Here is a 22,386-nt window from a genome sequence, read left to right as displayed (position 1 = left end):
ACCACAGGCTCCAAAGACAGATGCCTCCAACCTGGGGAGAAGAAGGACGGTGGTCACATGGTTATTTTGCTTATTTTGGAGGGAGTATCCCCAACACCTGCTCTATCCACATGGGGAAATGGGCCAAGTTCTGGCTCCTAGTACCCACCGAAGTGACAGCCCGTGAGAACGGGGGAAGCCAGAGCTGCAGGTTCACAGGGATGCTTCTCTGGTACCAACTATTTCTTGTGGCTCTCCATTACATATCTTCATAGTCCACGCATCTCATTGCTGGGGTCTGCTCAGGAGCAGTGTCCAGTGCCTGCGTGGCCATTCATAGCCCACTGCAATGGGGAGTGAATGAACTCTGCTTACTCTAAGATCTTTCTGATATCGTCTAAGTTAGTGCTTGAGCTCAGGTATGCTTTCTCCCTGCATGTAAAGAACATAATCAGACCCTAGGTAACCACAAAGACAGTATGACCACCACCTCCTGGGAAAGCCAGCAAGCCTCCAGGGCATCTCGGGCTCTGGGGACCACTTGTGTGTGTCACTTTAAGGCACTATAAAAAAAATTCAAGTAATCTACTTGGAAGAGGAAAGGTTTGGTTTGTTGTTTAGTTTTAGAGTTTTAAGTGTGTGATCAAACAGTGCCTTCTGCTCTGGGCTGTGGTGAGCCTGCAGAGGATGACAGGAGTGTGTCATGTGACAGAGCCACTTACCTCATCGCAGGCAAGGGAGTGGAAGCGAAAGAGGAAAGGTCAGGCTCCCACAATCCCCCAGGAGGGTTTCTACCAGTGACCCGAGGACTCCTGAAGTCTTGCCTCCTAAACCCCCAAGCTTTTAATATTTACTTATTTTTATTTTATATGTACAAATATAAAATTGCCTGGTGACCACAGAAGCCAGAGCAGGGTGGAACAGGAATTATAAATGGTTATGAACTGCCGTGTGGGTGCTGGGAATTGAACTCTGTTCCTCTATAAGAGCAGCAAGTGCTCTTAACTGCTAAGCCATCTCTCCAGCCCCAAGGATCCAGCTTCTAACAGTGAACCATCGGCAGACATTTAGCCAAACGGTCCTGCTATTTTATAAGCTAATGGGTCATGGAGTCTTTGGTCTGCTGCCCCAAGGCCCTGGACTTCCTCTTGGAATCTTTACTCAGTGAGATGCAAGGTCCACTTACATAAAGCCCTCCAAGGAGATGTGAATTGAAGTTTGGGAATGATGTTTTCTCTAAGGTGCAGGCTCAAGCCTGGGGTGGCCTGGACTGTGAAGTCTCATCCTTGTTCACTGTCCTTTGATGAGAAGAGGCAATGGGAAATTTGTTGATGGAGTAGCCAAATGGAATGAAGTCGAGGAACTCAAGCCAAGGCTGGCTAGCACAGCTGACTGTTTGAACCTTGTCAGTGGCTCTTCCTCAGGTGTTGTAATATGAGCAGCAGGGCTGCGTCCCCAGCACCCCGGCCGCCTGCTAGCTTATGCCTCGAAATAATTACACTGACACTGTATTCTTTTAAACACTGCTTGGCCCATTAACTCTAGCCCTTACAGGCTAATTCTCATATCCCGATCAACCCATCTCTAATAATCTGTGTAGCATCAGTCTTACCGGGAAAGATTCTAGCCTATGTCCATCCTGGGTCTGAGCTTCATGTGTCTGCCTCAGAGAGCAGAGCTGTCGCGTCTGCCCGTGAGAGGGGAGCATGGAGTCTCTGAGCTCACTTCCTCTCAGCATTCTGTTCTGTTTACTCCTCCCACCTATGTTTTAACCTATGGGGCCAAGCAGTTTCTTTATTCCTTAACCAATGACCTTCCTCCATCACTCGGGTAGATGCAGATACCCCATATACCGATAAGAGTTGAAGACAAAAGAAAGACTCTCCCAAACTTCTTATTGATCCGTTTTGCAAAATACACTCAAGGCAGAAGCTATCAAAGCCCATGGCAGAAGGCTCAAGGGAGACAGGGTTGATGACCACGGTGGAAAGGTGATGATCTAGTCATAGCAATGATGAAAATTAGGAGAAGGGGACCTTACCCCACCCCTAATGGAGGTCTCTATAGAGAATAGTAGCGCTGGGATGAGAACTTGCTTTTGCCTGAGAGCAGCGAGATGGAGACTATTGGACGCAAGTGTCTGTCTGTGGCTTATTGCTGTCTTCCAGTTTTGTTATTTTTCTGAACTTGTTCCTATTATCTTAGGTTCTTAGCATTTCCATATACATTTTAGAACAAGCTTGTCAGTTTCTATGGCGGCCCTGCTGGGATTCTGATTGAGATCATGTGGAACCCACACATTACTTTGAACAGGTCTACTTAGGTCTCCTTTTATTCCAACAGTGTTTATTATCTTCATCAGCATGTAATTTTCAGTTTATAGATCTTCACACATTCTGAGTTATTTATCCCCTTTCCCCATTTATTTTCATAATACTTTAGAATCATCTCTTATTGTTGTATCTGAATTTGATGCTTGCTACTGATCTTGTATCCCATGGTCTTGCTAAAGTCAGTTTCTAGCAGTAGGGACTCTTGGGTAGCTGATCCTTTGTAATACAGAGGTTGTTTTACATCTCCTATTCTGTATTAGCCAGGGGTCTCTAGAGAACAGACCCAGCAGGACACTTATAGACATAAATACAGTCAGAGGATCTTTCTATGGGCACTGGGAAGTCTCACAACAGGCTGTCTACAAGTTGAAGACCCTAGGATTCTGGCAATGAAGCTCAGTCCAAGCCAAAAGCTTCCGGATCAAGGAAACAGATTATAACCTTCAGTGGCGTAGGTCCTGGCGTTCAGAGTGCTTGGAGTTCTCTGATGTTGCAGGCAGGACATCAGGACTGAGAACAGGGACCTCACCTTCATGTTTTGTTGTGTCTGAGGCTTAGGCTGATCGGATGGTGCCCTAACCACACTGAAAATAGACTTCCCCACTCGCTCCACTGACTTGTGGGCAGCTCTCCTTCATAGACACACCTGGGATCAGTGCTTTACTGGTTCTCTGGGTATCCTTTCTCCAGTTCATCAACTCCTGAAATGACTCCTTCACACCCCAGTCTGGATGGCTCACTCACCTTCCTGGCTTTTTTTGCTATAACTGGGAACTTCAGGGCACTGTCAAATGGAGGTGGGAAGGGGGAGCACACATTGTTTTCCCTGCTCCTGACATTAAAGCTTATAAATACTGTTTGTTCCAAATTGCCCAGTGATTCCCATCACTGGGTAGTAAATTCCACTCCCGTCCATGAGAGGATGTTGTTGTATTTTGTCATCCTCTTAACAGCATCTTGTAGGTCATCTACTTATAGAAATGAGGCTCTCAACAAACCAAATACCAGGTATTGTATTCCAGCAGGCAGTAGACATAGCTAAAGCTCTGGAGTCCAACCCCATCCTATGGTTTGTTTGTTTTTCAGCTTCTATAGTTTGAGCCATGGTGTTGAATTCTATGTAACCATCAGTGGTGTCTGGATTCTCTCTGTGTGAGCATCCCTGGGTGGTCCCTAGGTCCTTGGCTACTGAAGGGAAGTTTCTATTGCAGTTTAAGCATAAGTAGAGGTGCAGCTATTGCAGACAGCCCCTAGGTCATTCTTTAGTAAACGGGCTCTTGCAGTTTAACAGGATAGTGGTGTCAATCATGTCTTAGGACATCTTTGCAAATCTTTGCTTTCTTGAGATAAGAGGAAAGGGATTCCGCTGAAACAGGCAGGAGTACAAGCAGAGCTCAGGAAAATTTTAGCACATCTTAATCCTCCAGCTCTCCTTAATCCTGTGGCTCTCAGGCAGAAGCGAGAAAGCCTCCCTAGTGTGGGCAGCAGCACAACAGAATACTAAACGCTTAGCATATGTTCTTCATTTCCTCTTTGATCTTACACTCTTATTGTCTGCAGTCTGATAGCGTGGAAAGGGACTTCTCTGTGCTGAGCCAACCTGACACCCCAAACTCTCCTCGGTCACTTCCCTTGGTTATATTGATGGTCCTAACGCATTTTTCATTTCTATGACTTTTTTTTTTTCAAGACAAGGGTCTTACAGTGTAGCTTAGGCTGGCCTTGAACTTTGGTGATCCTCCTGCCTCAGCCTTTCGACTGCTCGAAATTTCATGGATGAGCCACTACTCCTGGCAGACCACTGTTCCCTATTCGTAGAATTTCCACTAGACCGGTTTTTCTTGCTTTCATCTGTCCGGTGACTTACCTGTGTGGTCCTGTTCATTGCCCATCTAGCTAGAGCTGGTGTTGGACTGCATTTGCTCCAAGCTGGCGCTCATATTTCTCCTTGGAGGCTCCCTCTTTCTCTTAGAATTTGGTGGGTTGCCCTGTGACCTGAAGCATGAATGGACTCAACTTCATTTGGGATTTTGCAGTACCCAGTGTCCTGTTCTAACCGTAAAGCACTGCTCTTGCCGGTTTTCTCTATGAAGTGTATTGAATACTGTTCCAGAAGATTCTATCTCTGCCAATATGAAATTCTTGAGAACAGCTCCCCCAGCAGTTCCATCTTAGGACACGCTATTCTCTTTTGTCGTTGAATATTTACATAGGGAAAGTCCTAAGATCCTCCTGACATCTTTTCAGCCTTTCCAGCTGAGGCTGGAGAAACGGCTGAGGGACGGAAAGTACCTGCTGCTCTCACAGAGGACCTGGGTTCAGTTCCCGGCATCCACATGGTGGCTCACAACCTGCAGTAACTCCACTTCTTGGGGACCCATGCCTCTTCTGACCTCTGCTGGCTCCTGAAGGCACATGGTGCAATACATATGCTCAGATGCACGCACATCCATGTAAACTAAAATTAATTTTAAAAATAAATTGTAATTAATTCATTAAAAAATTTGTAGCTTTTCCCACACATTGCAAGGCTGTGTTTCTCAGATCCCTGTGGTTGCTGAGGGCACGTGAGCAAATTTATAGGTATAATTTCCAAAGCTTTGACTGTAAGGTGTCTTCAGAGGTCCTTCTCTGAAAGTGAAATTTTTCATTGTCCTGCCCCGTCAGCTGGATCAGATCACTGCAGGAAATAGAGCCTCCCACAACTTACTCATTGGGTGTATAATATGAATGAGAAGTAATGTCTTGTTGGGATATTTGTTAATGCAGCATGACCAAACCCACCTTACTTCCATCTTTCTCGTCAGGTACCTGTATGCTCTTACTCGTGGCCCATCTTCTCCCCACTTGCAGAGCTGGTATGACAGTTTTTGGGTGTGATTTCAATAGCATTTTTCAATTATTAGGTCTATGAGTTCCACTAAGGCGTGTCTTGATACCACATGGCCATTGGGTATATGTGTCTGCATTTCGCTCGAATTCAGACAGGTTTACTTTTTAAAGGATTTATTATTATTATTACAAAAGAGTTTCAGCGTGTAGGTGTGCACACATGAGTGCAGGCACCCCTAGAATCCAAAAGAAGGCACAAGATCCATCAGTTACAGCAACTGTCAGCAACCTAGTATGGGTGCTGGGAACCTGGCTCGGGTCCTCTGCAAGAGCAGTGTGACTCAGGCCCCGAACCATCTCTCCCACCCCGTACACATGTCTTTGAAGTATGTATCTCCCACCCCGTACACATTTCTTTGAAGTATGTATTCGATCCCCTGTCCCCCACCCCCAGTTCAGTGTATTTACAACAGTGGCATATTTTGTGGACCATTTTTTATCTATAGTTCATGACTGCCTCTTTCCTCTTATTTCAAACTGCGTCTTCCACCCCAGTTCACTCTGTTTCTCTGCCGTCTCTCCCTGCTGTCCCTGCATCCGCTGTCTTTCCCTTTGCTTTCAGTGTGATGATGAACGCCGGCAACCCCCTCATCAGTCTCCATCATAGTCCTGGAGCCCTTGGACCACAACTGCCCTCTCCCTTCCTCCTGCTCTTCGCAGGTCTTCCTTAGATCTTTCTTCTGAGCAGTGTGGATGCATCAAAGCACTATGGCAGATTCCAGACCCTCGTTGCTACCCAAGCTTGTGCTCTTCGAATAGGCTTGACTTAAGACATTCTACTTTCTTTTCACAGTTACAGATACTCCTTCCTCTGAGAGACGTATAAATCTAATCGCTTTGTCGCATTTTCTTGTAATTGCTGGCACAGTCATTTTTAACACAACGTTGCTGTTGAAAACTTAAGACATGCTGTGATGGATGGCTTCCTCCGAGGAAGGGAGGGCTCCTCGGGGGCCCTGTGCTGCTTTGCTAGTGGTAGAGCTCTTGGGTCCTAGAACAAATCTGGGTTGTGGGGAACGGGGTCACCTTGGGCAGGACTGATCTGCACAGATGGTCACAGGAGCCCCGCTTAGCCTTTGAAGAACGCTTCCAGTACCTAGTGGAGGAGGGGGCTGGAGAAATGCTTCCTTGATTGGTTTCCTCCATCTATCTGTTTAGGTCAGCAATTGTAGTGGGTTCATTGATCTTTTGTATAGTCCCATTTGAGGTCTTAGTTATCTGATTAGTAACACTCCGTGTCTAAGTGTCCATATTAAATTATAGATTATACATCCTGCATTTCTAAGGAACTCAGTTGATGCTGGCAAGATCCCATATAATCCACTTGGCAGTCAAAGAGTTTTGGTTTTCGTAGTGTTTAAATGACTGGTACTGAATTAGTGAGGTTTGGTTAAATGCTCTTGCTTGTGATACTGCCCTCCCTGCCCCTTGTGTGGTACATGGAGTTTACAGAGGAATAATTTGCCAGCCAGGGAAAGAGCCCAGAGCTATGCCTGTGGCTGATGACGAAGGGACTTGGAATCCAGAATAAGATGCAGACATTGAGCGTCTCATGCTTCGTGTAGTCTTTGCTTGTGTGGAGGCCTCCAAGCCCCTAAACCTTTTTCTGCCTCTTACACTGCCCTGCTCTTCCTCTCCTCACCCCACCATATCATGCCACACTGATGCCATTCTGAAGAGTTAATAGAGAACCCTGGGGCAGAAACGCCCTCTCTCTTAAAGATATTGATGGTCTCTCAAACATCGTACTACAGCCGTGGCAAATGTCCTATTCTCTAGCTGCCAAGTTGAGGACAGAACAGAGCCAACAACCTGAGGGGACCCAGAACTTCATCGTGTCAGGCTAGGATTCTTGGATTCCTATAGACTGGAGCATGATGACATCCTACTGGCCAAGCACTCATGGCATGGGAAAGAAGACCACAACCTGGGAGAGGTCAGGAGGGGCCCACCGATATGGGCAATGAGTTGTAGGCAAACTTTTGTTTCCCACCTGCCAGTTCCCAAATAACCAACAGTCTTAATATTAATTATAAATGCTTGGCCAATAGCTCAGGTTTGTTACTACCTAACTCTTATATTTTAAATTAATCCATATTTCTTATCTACACTTTGCCATGTGGCTTGGTTCCTTTCCTCAGTGTGGCATGTCCATCTTGCTTCTCTCTGCATCTGCTGGTGACTCCTGACTCTGCCCTTCTTCCCAGCATCCTCCTAATCTGCCTCTCCCACCCAGTCTCTTCCTGCCCAACTATAGGCCAGTCGACTCTTTATTAACCAATGAGAGTAATACATATTCACAGTGTACAGAAGGATTATTCCACAGCAGTGAGCAAGTCTCCTTTTGGAGCTCACTCCCCCATGATCCCTGCCCTGCCCCTGATGAAGGGGAATAGCTGTCAGCATTCATTCTGAGTAGTCAGAAAACAGGGTTTAAAGATGAGGATATGGGTATCTGATTTCCCAAAACTTTGACAGTGGCGAGTCAGTAACTGAAAACGCATGTCTGTGGATCTTTCTGGGTGAGATATTGCTTATTCTTGTTGTTTAAAAATTAGGGTTTAAAGATTGTACTCACCAGGTCAAACCCAACACAAATATGTGACATTTTCTATTCAGTATTTACAAGATTTTTAAAGTCATAAAAATCAAAATTGGTTAGTGGAATATCCATAATGGGCTATACTATATTTATCCTCCCTAAATTCCTTGCTATTTTCAAGGAAGCCATTGTGATTTTATTATAATGACCCAATTCTAATTCAAAACAGACTGGAACACCTTCTTTCATGTACCTGATTTAATTTATCAAGCTACACTAAGCCAAATAATCCAAGGAAAGCTAAACCCCAGGCGAGGAGATCAACATTTTCCAAGAAACCAGTGAGTTCCCAAGAGTGTGTGCTCTTACTTTAAAGGTATTTTGTCTCCAAAAAAGCTTGGGGTGGAGGGAGAAAACAAAGCAATTTCCTTAAAAACCTGGAGACATGAGAAGCCAACTCATGCCTCAATCTCGATCATGTTCTTACTCGTGCCAAGGAAATGAAAACAATTTGTGTATAAACGTAGAGCCCTGGCCCTCCCTGCTCTTAACATACCCTTCTCCAATCCCAGCTTCTACTGCTCCGACACAGAGCATGGCCCCACCTCCGGGTTACCACGTGACCTGGTTCTCTCCAAATCACACTAGGACAGCCGAATCCCTATGCCCTCACCTCCTTACTTTTTAAGTTTCTACTCTGTTGAGGGTAAGAAAAATAAACCCATGTTCCCTGCCATCGCCATCCCTCAACACGACAGTCGTCTCCCCACACACCACATACACTGTCCAGCAGCTCGGATTCTGACCCTGTCTACCTGGGCTGTCACCAAGACTACCATGCTGAGTTGCTACCCTGCCCACCGTTTGTGCGGCCTCCAGCACAGTGGCAGGAAGACTATCTTAGGCTGACAGTTGTGGCTTACACCGAGGGGCATGGTTCAGCAAGCACCCTGTCTCTGAAGTCAGCAAAAATGCCTTTCAATAAGAAGGATTAGCTTCTTCATTCTGGAAGATTTTGGGGCACCTCTCTGTGCCTGAGTCAGGCACTGCGTGTACAGCCACTGAGACAGTAGCCTCTGCATGTTCAAGGGCAATGGAGCCTTGCTGGGTGATGTGTTGCTTTTGCCATAACAAAGCAAAAGCGTTGGATTATGGATATTTTCAATCTCTCCCTTTGTCTCAAGAGGGATATCCGTTGTTTTGCTGGGTGGGCAAAATTTTAGGTGTGGGTGTGCTGAGATGGCTCGGGAGGTAAGATAGTAGCTGCTAAGCCTAGTGATCTGTGTTCAGTCCCTGGGACCTATGTGGCAGAAAAAGGGAACAGACTCCTACAAGTTCTCTCCTGACCTCCAAAGCACATGCACCTCCTCCATAGGATAAATGTAACACACAAATTTAGACATTCACAGGTTATGGATGGGGCAGTTACAAGTAAAGGGTGGGCAGCAACCGAGAAAGTGGGAAGAGCTCGGGTGCACCTGAGGGTCTGTTGTTAATAATCTCCAGCCAGAACAGCTGCACACGTGGTGATGATGTAGGCACAGATGTTTGGCCACACATATACTGCCCCCCCTTACCACACCTGGATACAAAAGTCCTAGGGACCAGGATCCTTCGTCACCACAGACATGAATAAAGCTAGAGGAACTAGTCTTTTCTGGCGTGTTCCAGAAATTTTGCAATACAAACACCAAGTAATATAGATAGTGTTGATGTAGGTGGGTCTTCTATCTATCTGTTGTTTCATTGGTTAATTAATAAAGAAACTGCTTGGCCTGATAGGACAGAAAATTAGGTAGGTGGAATAGACAGAACGGAATGCTGGGAGAAGGAAGCAGATTCAGGCAGATGCTATAGCTCTCCTCTCCAAGATGGACACGGGTTAAGATCCTTCCTAGTAAGCTACCACCTTGTGGTACTACACTCATTAATAGAGATGGGTTAATCAAGATGTGAGAGTTAGCCAGTAAGAGGCTAGAGCTAATGGGCCAAGCAGTGTTTAAAAGAATACAGTTTCTGTCTAATTATTTTGGATAAAGCTAGCCAGTGGCCGGGAGCTGGGAGGAGGAAAGCGGCCCACAGCTCCTACAAATAGTGTAACTTTTTTTTTTATATGAAGTTCTGTGAAGTACGTGAAGAGGTGCACCTTAATTTTGAAGATCATGTACTGCTAGATGTCTGGGAGGCTAGATAAGAAATCAGTTATGATACAAATGGGATCATTTTGGGGAAAGTTAATGCTAAAGACACTCTTCATCTCCGTGAGCTGCAATCTCATTATTTAGATATTTTAAGGTCTAATGCGATGCACCCTGGAAATGTCCCTTTAAGATGTGACAGCCCTCTCAGCCTCCTCCCCCGTGTACCGTCCACCCAGTTTATTGCCCTAGTTCCCCTCCTAACAAGAACTTTGTAGCCACCCCTACCCTAACACAGGTACTGTGACCCAAAAGAATCCAAGCCTTAGGGGGGCAGTCTAGGGAGGGCTCAGGTGCATTGTGGGAGAAACAGGTGCAATCCTTCTCCCCTCACAGGAACCCGCAGCTCCTTTCTTCATGCTGCAGGTTGTCTGCTGTGTGCTTTCCGTTCCAAGGTCTGGAGACGGGACTGTCCGCTCACAGTGGACTGCTAGACTAGGACTCACTGATCTCATCTGGACACTGAAAGCATCCCAGTCGCTCCAGTGTCTGAGTGAGGGGCTTGAGGGAGGAGGCAAGTATGAGGCTGGAGAGAGAGCGAGCGCATCCGCGGCTGAGCAAGCAGCCTGGGGAAAGAGCGCTGGCTGAGCCCACACCTGGAGGTTGTTTTCAGAGCTTGGAATTGGGATCGGCATGAGGGGAGACTGTGATGAGGAGTGGTAAATGTGCCGTAGGAGAAGATGTGCAGGAATGAGGGGAGGGTGAGGCCGTGAGAAAGGCAACCTGGCAATGGCGGAAGAGCAAACCACGGGAGTGGGAGCAAGTGCAGTTTCTCTGTATGGGGATACCTGGAGAAAGCTCTCAAAGCCTTCGTGATAGGTGAGTGAGGAAAGAAGGGAAGGATAGGATCAGAGAGAGAGAGACAGACAGACAGAGATACAGAGAGAGAGACAGAGAGAGAGAGCTGAATTCACAGCTTTCTTTCGGGCATTGATGTGATTCGGCAATCAATAGGCAACTGGCTACAGGAACTTCCGAGGAATAATGTAATCACGGAAGCACCGAATAAAATTATTGTGTGTTCTCGTTATATCAAGGCCACAGGGGAGGTGGTCAAATTGAGAGGGGCCTCTGGAGAGAGCCTGTGGCATGGGATGTAATGTACCATGGACAAAGCAACCTAGGGGCAGGATAAGACCTGATAGTGTGATTATTATTATTTTTTTCATAGGAACCTGGCGGGCTTCTCTGAGTGTTATCCTTTGTAGCCTTGTATGCACAGCTCTTTTAGTCCACTGTATTGTCTTCCAACCTGTGTGAGGTTAGCAGTGTGGACTTCTTTATTTTCGTGCTAGGGAGAAGGACAGGGAAACCCCACAATGTCAGGGACTGAGCAGCATTCTCACAACTAGATTTCTGGCTTCCATACCTGATGTGGTCCATCCTCTGCTCCCAGTGCAGTCCACTTGCTAGAGGACAGAGATGCGGTGGTGCCTGAAGCACTGTGGCGGACCTGTGGATGGTCAAGGAAGCCTTGCTGTGCAGATGGATGCCTCGGCTGTCCCTTGTCCCATGCACCTGCTGGCACATCCTAGAATCTTAGAATTGAGTAATGTACACCCTGCCCTGAGAATTAGTTAACAAGTTCAGCACATGCGTGCGCTCTCTCTCTCTCTCTCTCTCTCTCTCTCTCTCTCTCTCTCTCTCTCTCTCACACACACACACACACACACACACACACACACACGAGAATGGTGTGATAATAGTAGCTCTAGGCTTTTCTAGCCATGACACTTGTGTTATTGTGCTTCCTGTCGCTATAACAAAATTCTTGAGATCCAGAAATGTATAAAGTATAAAAGAGGCCTATTTGGCCCATGCTTCTAAATACTGGGGTGTCCAGAAGTGTGGCATTTGGTCTTGGTAAATCAGAGGGTATCACACGATGGGACACAGCAGTGTCTGAGCTCATGTCTCCTTTTTCATTAAAAGCCACTAAGGCTGTCATAGGGGAGGGTATCCCACCCACTTGGCTTCATCTAGCCCGTACCACCCTCACCCCTAAGGAAGCTACCTCCAACTGCCTTTAACACATACATTTAAGGTTAAGTTTAATCTTATTTATTTATTTATTTTATGTGTGTGTCTGTCTGGACTTGCATGAGTTTAGGGGTACCACGTGTATTCAGAAGTCCACAAAGGTCAGATGAAGGCATAAGGTCTCAAGGAACTGAACATGCAGATGGGAGGGCACCAGACCCTCTGGAACTAGAATTACAGATAGTTGTGGGCTGCTGTGTGGGAGCTTGGATGGAACCCAGATCTTCTGCGTGAGGTTAAGTTTTGAACACAGAAACCTTGGGGGTAAAGCATTTAGACCATGGTTTATTATAATGTCCGGTGACATACCCAGATAAAACCCCTCACCTCAGTGTTCCCTCCTTCCCTCTACAGGTTCGATGATTGCCGAGAGGCAACCTTTGTTGTGGGGGAGACTTTAGCCATTCCCCTGCACAGCTGCACACCTCATCAAAATTTACATAAAAGTTTGCCCCTTAGCAGTACAATGAACGACTGTCTCTTCCCACCCGTCTTCTTGTGTCTGTACCGTGTAGATAGGGGCCACGGTCATGTCTCCTGTGAATGGAGCTGGCTTGTTTGCAGTTTCTCCGCTGTAGCAGTAGGCACTCAACAGCCATGTGAACTTTGTAGCACAAGCTAGATTTTCTCTAGCATGCGTACCTGGGGTGGGGGAAGAGTACATCTGCCAGACTTTCCCGCTTGCTCTCCATGGCAACCGAACTGACTCAGTCTCATGGGGCTTAGAAGAGGCGCCCTTTCTTCTGGATGCTATCATTTCATACATGGCGTGTTGTCATAGGAGGATGGCCAATCTCGACAGTTTTCTCTCGTAGGCTATTTGTTCTCTGTTCTAAACTGTTATCCTCCACCATTCTAGCATCTTCTGTCCGGGCCTCGTCATTCCACGCTGTCTGGGTGCTGCTTGTCACAGAGAAGCCTTTAGTTGTAAAGCAGGAAAATTCAGTTCCTTTGTGACTGTCATTTTTTTGTGTTGCGTTTTCAGAAATATTGTCCTGGACTGAACTCACAAGCATACCTAGATTTGATGTTTCGAAACTTGGTGTTTCACATTGGGGGTTTAACTTTGTATGTGTTACAAACACGAATCTAAGCCTGAGACAGCGCCAACGCTCAGGAGGCTGAGGCAGGAGGATTGTGAGTTCAAAGCTAGCCTGATCTACATAATGAGACCCTAGTTCAAATATATATATATATATATATATATATATATATATATATATATATATATATATATATATACATATATAATTTAGGTTTTTTTCTGACTATAATTATCAGCTGTCTTAGTCTCCTTATTTAAAAATGTCTAGTTTCTGTTTTTTCACCCACTTCCACAGTTGCATGAGTCCTTATCTCTTGTGTTGGTTCCTTCCATGTTTAAGCTGACTCTAACCCAGATGCACCCACTTAGGTACAGATGCCTGTCACCTGCAAGAGCTAAACACCTAACATTCTGATGACCCAATGCTGGCTCACCTTCGCTGCCTGCTGTTGCTCCAGGCTATTGTAGATCTGTCAGTCAGTCATTCCACACTCAGGGATGACCTAGACTCTCCTCACAGATGAAGATCCCCAGTCAGGCAAGCTTTTACAAGCTTCCATCTGTGCGGAGTCACGGAGGTTGGGCAGACAAGCAGGACTCCCTGGGATTGGTCCCCACCACCCTCCCTAAACTTCCCCCTAATGGGACCTAGCATCTCAGCTCCTGCCCCTCTCTCCCCATAACAACCAATGGATGATGTCATCATCAGTCCTGGCGGCTCAGGGTAGAGAGCTGGGGGTTGCCACCTCCCCCTCCCCTCTTCTTCTCTATGCTACTCCTTCCCCTATCCCCCTCTTCCTCTTTACTTTTCTTCTCCTTCCCCTCCCCCTTCCTCTTTTCTGTTCTTGTCCTCGGGTCCACTCTCCTCTACCTCCTGTATGCTGGTCCACTGCTTTCATTCTAGCTTCTCGGGAGACTGAGGCAGGAGGATCAGTTGAACCCAGGAGTCCACGGCCAGTCTGAGCAACATTATGAGACCCTGTTCTCTAAAAGGGGAAAAAGTAAAAGCTAGGACCGGGGGGGGGGGGTGACCGAAAGTGGTGTCAGAGGGAAGAAGGGTAGCTAGATTTATTTTATTTTATTTTTATATTTATTTATTTATTGTCTATACAATATTCTGTCTACATGTATGCCTGAAGGCCAGAAGAGGGCAACAGACCTTATTACAGATGGTTGTGAGCCACCATGTGGTTGCTGGGAACTGAACTCAGGACCTTTCGAAGAGCAGGCAATGCTCTTAACCTCTGAGCCATCTCTCCAGCCCCGGTAGCTAGATTTATTGTGGAAACAGATCTTCCAACAGCTGTGGAGCCAGGACGAAGAGGCTCCACTTGGAGGCCAAGAGCCGATGAGGGGCTGAACCCTCAGAGGCCAGCAGAGGAGGTAGAGTGCGGGGGGCTGATTTAATCGGTGCTGCTCCGCCATCCTTTGGTTTTCTGGGATTTTAGTGACCTACAGTCAACCTTGGTCCAAAAATCTTGAAGAGGAAATTCCAACAGTAAACAATTGAAGAGGTGGAACAGTGCGCCATTGTGCACAGCGTGATGAAATTCCATACCACCGCACTCTGTTCCACTGGGAACATGAGTCATGCTTTGGTGCAGCGTATCCATGTTGGGTGCACTGCCTGCCCATCAGTCAGTCATTTATGCCATCTGGGTTATAGGCTCAACTGCAGAGGGATCACAGCTCAGACCACCATCCTTTTCAACAACAGCGGCCCCAAGCGCGACCGAGAGAAGCCGTCCTACATACGGGCTTCAGACACCCACTGTGGGGATTAGGAAATGTCCTCTATAGCAGATATTGTTTCAGAGATGTGACTGTCAAAACTGGAGGCAAGGAAGAGAAACATTCTGAAGCCTTCTGGCCTGGCCCCAGCGATGAAGTGCCAGGGTTATCTTGACAGTTGTGGCAGGGGGTGGGGTTCTTACCCAACATATGTCACCGTTCCTAGCAGACAGCTCTCACAGGGCACAGGTCCTTCCTGTCCTTGGTGGGTTTTGTCTGCTGCTACATGCTGTGGGGAGGGATACACTGCTGACCCAAAGAAGCCACCGGTTGCTCTCTCCTCTGCGTCCCTCCTCAGCCTGATCCCACACTCAAGCACTGACCACCGTGCCTTGAAGTTTACCTCCACGGGTGGGCTTGGGATGTGACTTAATTGGTAAGGTGCTTGCCATTCATCAAGATCTGAGTTCAGTCCCCTAGAGCACATATGTTGCCTGGAGGTGATAGCACATGCCTGTAATCTCAGCTCTGGGAAAATGAGACAGGAGGATGACAGTGGTCAGCCAGTTTCACTGAATTAACAAGCTCCGGGTTCAGTCAAAGACCCTGTCTCAAAAAATAAGGTGGAGAGTGAGGGAGAAGACAGCTAGCATTAACCTCTAACCTCCATGTATATACACATGTATACACACATATATACACATGTGCGCACACATACATACACGTGTACACACATTCATGCACGTGTACACACGTGTATATGCACATACACACGCGTGCTCACACACAGACCATAATCCTTAATAACCTTCTTCCTGTATCCCTAAATGAACTGCTATCTGCTTTGGCCCTGGAGGGCATTCAAGGAAACCATCCAGTCAGGCAGAGTGGGGAAAGAGGCGTGCTGATAGCTTTAAGGGAGCCTGGGACTGCTAGTTAAATAGACTGGGAATGTTACTTCTGGTGACAGACATTTCCCAAGCACTCTGGAGGCAAAGGCTAATAATAAGATCACTTAAATGGCTTCTTGTGCTATGGCTATTTCCCACAAGTGCCTCTTCATTCTTTTTAACTTCGTTCTTCATCTTCCTCGACTTTAATCAAACTGCTTTTGCTTATTCTTAACCTTATCGGGGTAAAACACGTCACCACGAGAACGTTCGAGAGCCAGGGAAACAGAATGGTGAAAGGCGGAAGACATCTGAACTTTGCTCAATCATTCGCTCTAAAGGAGAAAAAGAGCATTCTTTGGATGAATGTGACTTTAGTCTATTTTGGGTTGCTGTAATAAAATGCCCAAGACTGGGTAATCAACAAAGACTAAGAGTTAATTGTCTCACAATTCAAGAGGCTGGGAAGTCCAGGAGCCTGGTGCTGGCATCTCCCTTATTGGTGGTGACCTGGTACCGCATCTTGACAAGGTAGACGGTACCACTGAAGAAAGACCAGCTTGGCTTCTGTGACGATCTGCTCTGGAGACAGTCTCTTAGCCCATTCATCAATCTACATGATTAACCTATTCATGATCACTAATTGCCTCTTAAAGGTCCCACGTCTGAATACCTCCCGAGAAGGATGACATCTCAGCATGTTCTGGTAGGGACACTTAAGCCATGCAACTGTCTAATAATCAACAGTATTGCTTTACTTTGAGCATCAGCGATAAGGACTAAAGAGTTCTGCTGAGTTCTTCCTCACAGGCCTCTGTTTTTTAAGACTCAGGCACCCAGGTGATTAACAGTTTTCTGTAATTATAGGTACTGTTTATTGACCCTTGCTGTGTGCCAGGCATTGCTGGAAGCACACTTCTGAACTAATATTACCCTTGAAACTGCCCTGCCAGAAAGAGTATTATTGCTCTCATTTAACAGATGAAGACCCTGAGGCACTAAATCCCAGTATCATCTCGCGTTCAAAGGTGGAGCAGGGATTCCCGGCCAGGCAGGAGATAATTGCTCAGCTACTGCAAGCTGCATGGGAGAGGCTGGAACAAGGCAAAGCCCAGCCAGTAACTGATTCCTTTCTGAATTTGCAAAAATAAACTTGCTCTCTCTCATGGATGTCCCGTGTCTTTGGAAAAATTACTAGGAAACTAACAAGCCATGGTTTCACGTGTTCCGTATTGAGCTTGCTCTCTTCCTCACGGAATGCCTTCTGATGGATGTGTTCCCCAAGCCCAACTTTTATGGATTCTGCCCAGGAAATAAATAGCCACTGAGTGAAGTTCGTACTTTACAATGTAATGACAAAGCTTTATGGTTCCCAGAGTAAGGAGTTTTGAGTTTTGATAGACTCCTGAGAAAAGGCAATGTGTCCCTTCACCCGAGGGGCCATTCTGCTGTCATGTGAAGGATAAATTGCCATTTTGACACGGGGAAAAATGACAATGCCTCTCTATGAAATAGGCATTACCACGCAGGACTCAGGAGCTCCAGGGCTCTGCCCCTTGAAGGCTCATCTCCAGAAGCAGGTTAGATCTGCAGGTGTCTGTATTTTGGAATTTACTAACATAACAAGTCTTCACTTGCAAAGTTTTCTTCAAGGGCTAAGATGGCATTTTCCTCCCAAAATAGTGTTTGAAATAAGCCCCGTTATTTTTCCTGAATCTTAAATATTCCTCAATCATCTAAATAAAAAGGAGTGGGATTTTCTTTCTATTTTTGGTTATCAAGAGATTAATTTGAACTGTAAAGTTTCTCTCTTATGAATAGTTATCAGTTGCTGCTGTAATTGCTAATGAGAGACTCCGAGGCATACTTTAAAGCAATTAAAACTTTGTTCCCACTCAACAGGAACTTAAATACAGGAATAATTATCTCTCGCCACTGTAACTTCCTCGAAGCACTTCATGACATGTCTGCAGCCGAACAACCAAGTGACTCTCTGCTCTCTGGGATGGCTTTAAGGAGGAATTTCCTAGGTGACCAAAATCAGTCCAGCTGTGACAGTCAGTCACAGAGACAGGAAAATGAATGGTCCCACCCTCCCCCGGATGCCCTGTAATCCAGACCCCTCTCCCAGTAAGGAGCATCCTGATGCCACAGGCAGGTAACTGCACACACAGGGCAGAGGTTGTTCCAGAGATTGGCATTGGAAGGCTAACCTGGCCCCAGTCTTGCAGAATAGGTACTCAAACCCAGAGCAGCGAAGAAGCACTGAAAGCCACATGCCCCGGAGTAAGGGAATCAGATGAGGGAGACTTGCTGTATGATGTGATGTGACCAAGAAATGAGTTCCTGGAGACAGACAGCAGCTCCAGTTCTGTCTTCTGTCACAGTGGCATAGTAGTTTGTGGGGCTAGAGAGTACTGAGCTCAAGTACCCAGGCTTGGTGAGCACCTGGGTTCAACACCTCCTACCTATCAGGATACTTGGCCACAACTGACTGGCCCAGGCATGGGTACCTAACAAAATGAAGCCAGTAAGTAAATACCCTCCCTAAGCTAGGGACCAGGTACCAGAAAACTAAGCCAGTGTCCAGTCCTGGCAAAGGAGCTTCATCAGAGAGCAGAGAGGGGACCCACAGTAGCTGGCCACAGGCTACGACCTGTGAGAGACCCAAGCTAGCTTATGCTGGAGCAGGTCCATCGGTGCTCAGGGAGTCTGTATCACAACAGACAGGCCTGGACACGGGTGTCAAGTTCTGCTTAGAGCACCGAGGGTAAGCTGATGGGGGTGAGTTAGAGCCTTGGACACACTTAAGTCATGAGCTTAGAAGACAGGGTAAGACAAAAATGATACAATGCCAACTAGGGTCTTCTAAAGTGGAGTCAGGATGTTACCAAGAGGCCTTTGTACTCATACCTGCTAAGGGTTAAACTACAGAATGTTCCCGTAGACTCGGATAAACAGCTGAAGTCAGTATCTACAGTCTCTTCCGCTGGGAATAGTAATTCTCTAGCCAACAGGAAGGGTGTGAGTTGAGGAGTTCTCTCCAGCCAGTGAATGCCAATACTGCACAACCCCCATGGAAGAAATCTCTCTAGCATCAGCCTCATGGGACACTATTCAAGTCTCCTCTGTCTCAGTTTACCCAGATAACAATCTTTGTCCCCCAATAATGCTGCTCTGTTGGACCTGTGTGTCCATCTTTATCTGCTGATACTGAGTGGACCCTCATTGGATATGTCTGCCATGGGTACAGGGGTCGGGGGGTGATGCAAAGATTTCGTCTCTACCAACTGCGTCAACACCAAGAATAAAGGGCAGTATAGAACAGTAAGGAGCCACAACCTTACTGCCCTCTCTGACCTCCCTCTCCTCACTGTCCCTGTTGAGTAACCTGGCAATGGGACTTACATTATTTTCCCCGTGTCCATCTCTGCTGACCTAGTTCAGGTGAGCCATCATTGTCGCCACCCATAGGTGCTGACCTGTAATGGCCAAGAGGACAGGCTGCAATAGTTTCCCTACCTGCCGGACCTCTTTCCATTCAAATGGAATTCACTAGGTGATTGCCTAGCCAGTCCCTGCTCTAGGGGCTTCCTCCTGGCTTCCTGTCCTCCCCCAGCTCTCCTCAGGAGGCCTTGCTCCCTTGTTCCCCTAGAGGAGAGTGGGACATTACCAGTGACGGAAAAGCCATCTCTTGCAGGAGTGCATCAGACCCTGGAGGACACCATCCTCTGCCTGGCGTTCCCTGGAATTAAAGGGGGTGGGACACTCAAGCACTGAATTGCTAGAACACTGCCTAATCACACAATGACAATGGAATCAATAGCTAATGAAGGGACAGTAATTGACTGCTTTGCCTGATTCTGAAGTCTAGAGCCATCCCTGCCTGAAGATCATGGGCTTAGAGGGCTAACTAAACTGAGTCCTTTAATATTGACATTTTCTTTCAGTCATGCGCAAAGCTAATTGGCCTTCAGTTCCTAAGCAAAACAGATAGACTCAGGGTTGTCCTGAGCACAAACATGCTGCCCCTCTGTGTTTCCCTGGGGAATTATTTGGCAGTGTGAGACAGCACACAGTAATGGAAGATGGTGCTAGTTAAAACCAGCGTTCCTGTGGTGCTACTGAGTGGGGCTGGGAGCACAGCTGCACCACGCCGGCTCCCGGGCTTGCAGGCTCACAGTTGCGGTATGCATGAGGGCGCCTTTTTAACACGCAGGTGAGATCTGCCTGGCCTTTTCCTACCTGCTCCATGGGGCTCTCAGCTGCGAAGCCTTTGTTTCCTCTGAAGTTCTCCTTGTAAAACATTCTGCGTGAAAACCGAGAAAGCACCTTGCGGACCATTGCTATTTCAGCCCGTGACTGATTAACTTGGAACACCTGAGCCATTTCGTGAGCACCTTCGCCTTTACGGGAAAGGGGATTGCTAAGGAAAATAAAAGATTTCCGTATGTCAGAATTAAAGCCGCTGATGAAATTACCCCTTGTTTCCGACACCTTCCTGGCTTTCCCAGCAGGAGGCGAAGAGGGGAGGCACCTTGCAGGGCGGATGGTTTAAATATCTCCATGCCGCATTCAGGAATGCCAGGTGCAGGCCTTCGCTGTGCTGCTCAGGGTGTGCAGGTGGCTGTGTCTTGTTATTTGTGGGAGCATGTGTACCCCCCAAGAAGTGCAGAATGCTACAATGCAGGCCCTACAGTCAGAAGGCAAGTGGCCTTAGAGATGCTCTTAATGATAAAAACTACACACACACACACACACACACACACGCATGCATGCCTTGGTCAGTGTGGACCACAGTAGGAGAATGCTTACACTGGGTGGCTAAAACAACAGAGTTTTGTGTGTGTGTTTGGGCGTGCTTGTGTGTCTGTCTGTCCGTCTGTCTGTGTCTGCAGGTGCCTTTCCCCATGCATGTTTCTGTGGAGGACAGAAGGTATTTTCTTTCGCCGCTGTTCACGGTATGTTTTGAGACAGGGACTTCCATTGAACTCGGGGTTTACTGATTCAGTTAGACTGGTTGTCCAGTGAGCCCTGGGGATTCTCCTGTCTCTGTGCCCCCTCCAGCACTGGGGTTCCTGACACCCATTGCTGTGCTTGTTTGTAGGGGTCTGAACACAGAACACTTGTAGCTTCTACGCTAGAGACCTGTCTGAATACAGCAAGCACGGAGCTGTCCTGAGTCCCAACAGACCTTTCTTTTCTCACATCATTGTGGGAGCCTCAAGTCCCAGGTGTGAGGACCAGCATGGCCAGGCTCTGGTAAAGGCTCTTTTCCGAAGACTCAGGAGTGACTGGCTTCTCATTTTTGCCATCACACATGGGGGAGAGAGGGGAAAAGTGGTTTCCTTCCAGCATCTTCTCCCGAGGACACTAACATCACAGGAGCTGCATCCCCCTGACCTTCTGTCTCAAAGAGCCCATCTCCTGATGTCATTCCCTTGACAAGAACATTCTCGAAGCAGGCGTTTCTACAGATAAAAATATTCAGGCCACAGTGCTCACTAACACTAACACTGCGTTTACACGAGCCGAATTGATTTCTTCCGTTTGTATTCTTTTCTAAAACACCTATATTATTGACAACTAAGTCATATTTATTAATAATCTTTTAAATGTACCGTTTTGCTTTGAGCTAAGTATTTTAAAATGTAAATACAACAAATCGCATCATAGTTTCTGCTGATACTCTTTCTTCCTGAAATGAATTAATAGTTCAGAAATGAATGACACAGGCGATTTTTCTGCAGATGTTGTCACAACTGACCCCTACTCTCACCCTTTTGTGACCCACCTCTCGCCCTTCCACCTCAGGTCTTTTTCACGGGTCACAGGCCGTAGGTCACGGCTACCTCTCAGAACTCACATCAGTCACCACTTCCAGTCACAGTTCACAAATCACCCACGAGTGACTTTGGGAGGACAGTACTGCTTCCTGTTGTGGAGGGATAGGACTTGCTCCTGAGTTTCCCTGCCTCCAGGGCAGGCTCTGCAAGGACGGCATGCTTCTGCAGACATCAGTTTTGCCTAGTGCCTGGCCTTATTCCAAGGGCCATGAAGGCTACCTCTCACCCTTACATAGTGGTGCCCCCAAGCCTTCCCCGGACTCTGGGGTGAGGGAGTGAAGTCCCTCCCCTCTCATAGACACAGACAACAAACCTCTCTTTCTAGGACCTCCCACTCAGGTGCCGTTATGCCTAGATATCATGAGTGCCTAGCCTTCACCTTCTGCCATCACTGTAGAGCCAGACACCTATCTCATGCCCCAACATGTCAAACAACATACACGCACACATTCAAGCATCACAAGTGAAATGCATGCACACTCACAAGCATACACATATACACACATGTACACAAACACATTCACACACATACATAAATGCACATGTACACACTCATGTACAAGGGACACACCGAGGATCAACGTGATCTCTCTCCAACCATCTGGCCAGGTGCCTTCTGGCCCAAAGCCTAGCAGACCTCCCACTGACAGCCAGGGGCAGCCATCTAGCCCTCAGCCTCACCCCTTGTTTCTAGGCACAAACCTTGCTGTCCCCAGCACTTTCTTCAAGACTACTCAGGGTGACACCTCCACAAATAGCAAAGGCCTCAAGGGTGGTGCCCTCACCAATGGCATCTCCTTGGTGTGAGGTCAGGAACAGACCAAACGTTTTCCAGATAACAATTTGGTAGGCACATTGGCTTGACGTGAAGCCCTCCATGGAAGGTGTTA

At 47.0% G+C, this 22,386-nt stretch overlaps 1 protein-coding gene across 2 annotated transcripts in view; it reads left to right on the top strand.

The window, feature by feature from the left end:
* Entrep2 (endosomal transmembrane epsin interactor 2) overlaps nt 1-22,386 on the top strand; it is a 402,661-nt gene that overhangs the window by 334,312 nt on the left and 45,963 nt on the right. The window lies entirely within an intron of this gene.

The sequence above is a fragment of the Microtus pennsylvanicus genome, chromosome 18, assembly GCF_037038515.1.
Source record: "Microtus pennsylvanicus isolate mMicPen1 chromosome 18, mMicPen1.hap1, whole genome shotgun sequence".
Lineage (NCBI taxonomy): Eukaryota > Metazoa > Chordata > Mammalia > Rodentia > Cricetidae > Microtus > Microtus pennsylvanicus.
The sequence above is the reverse complement of the archived record's forward strand: the minus strand, read 5'-3'. Positions and strand labels throughout refer to the sequence as shown.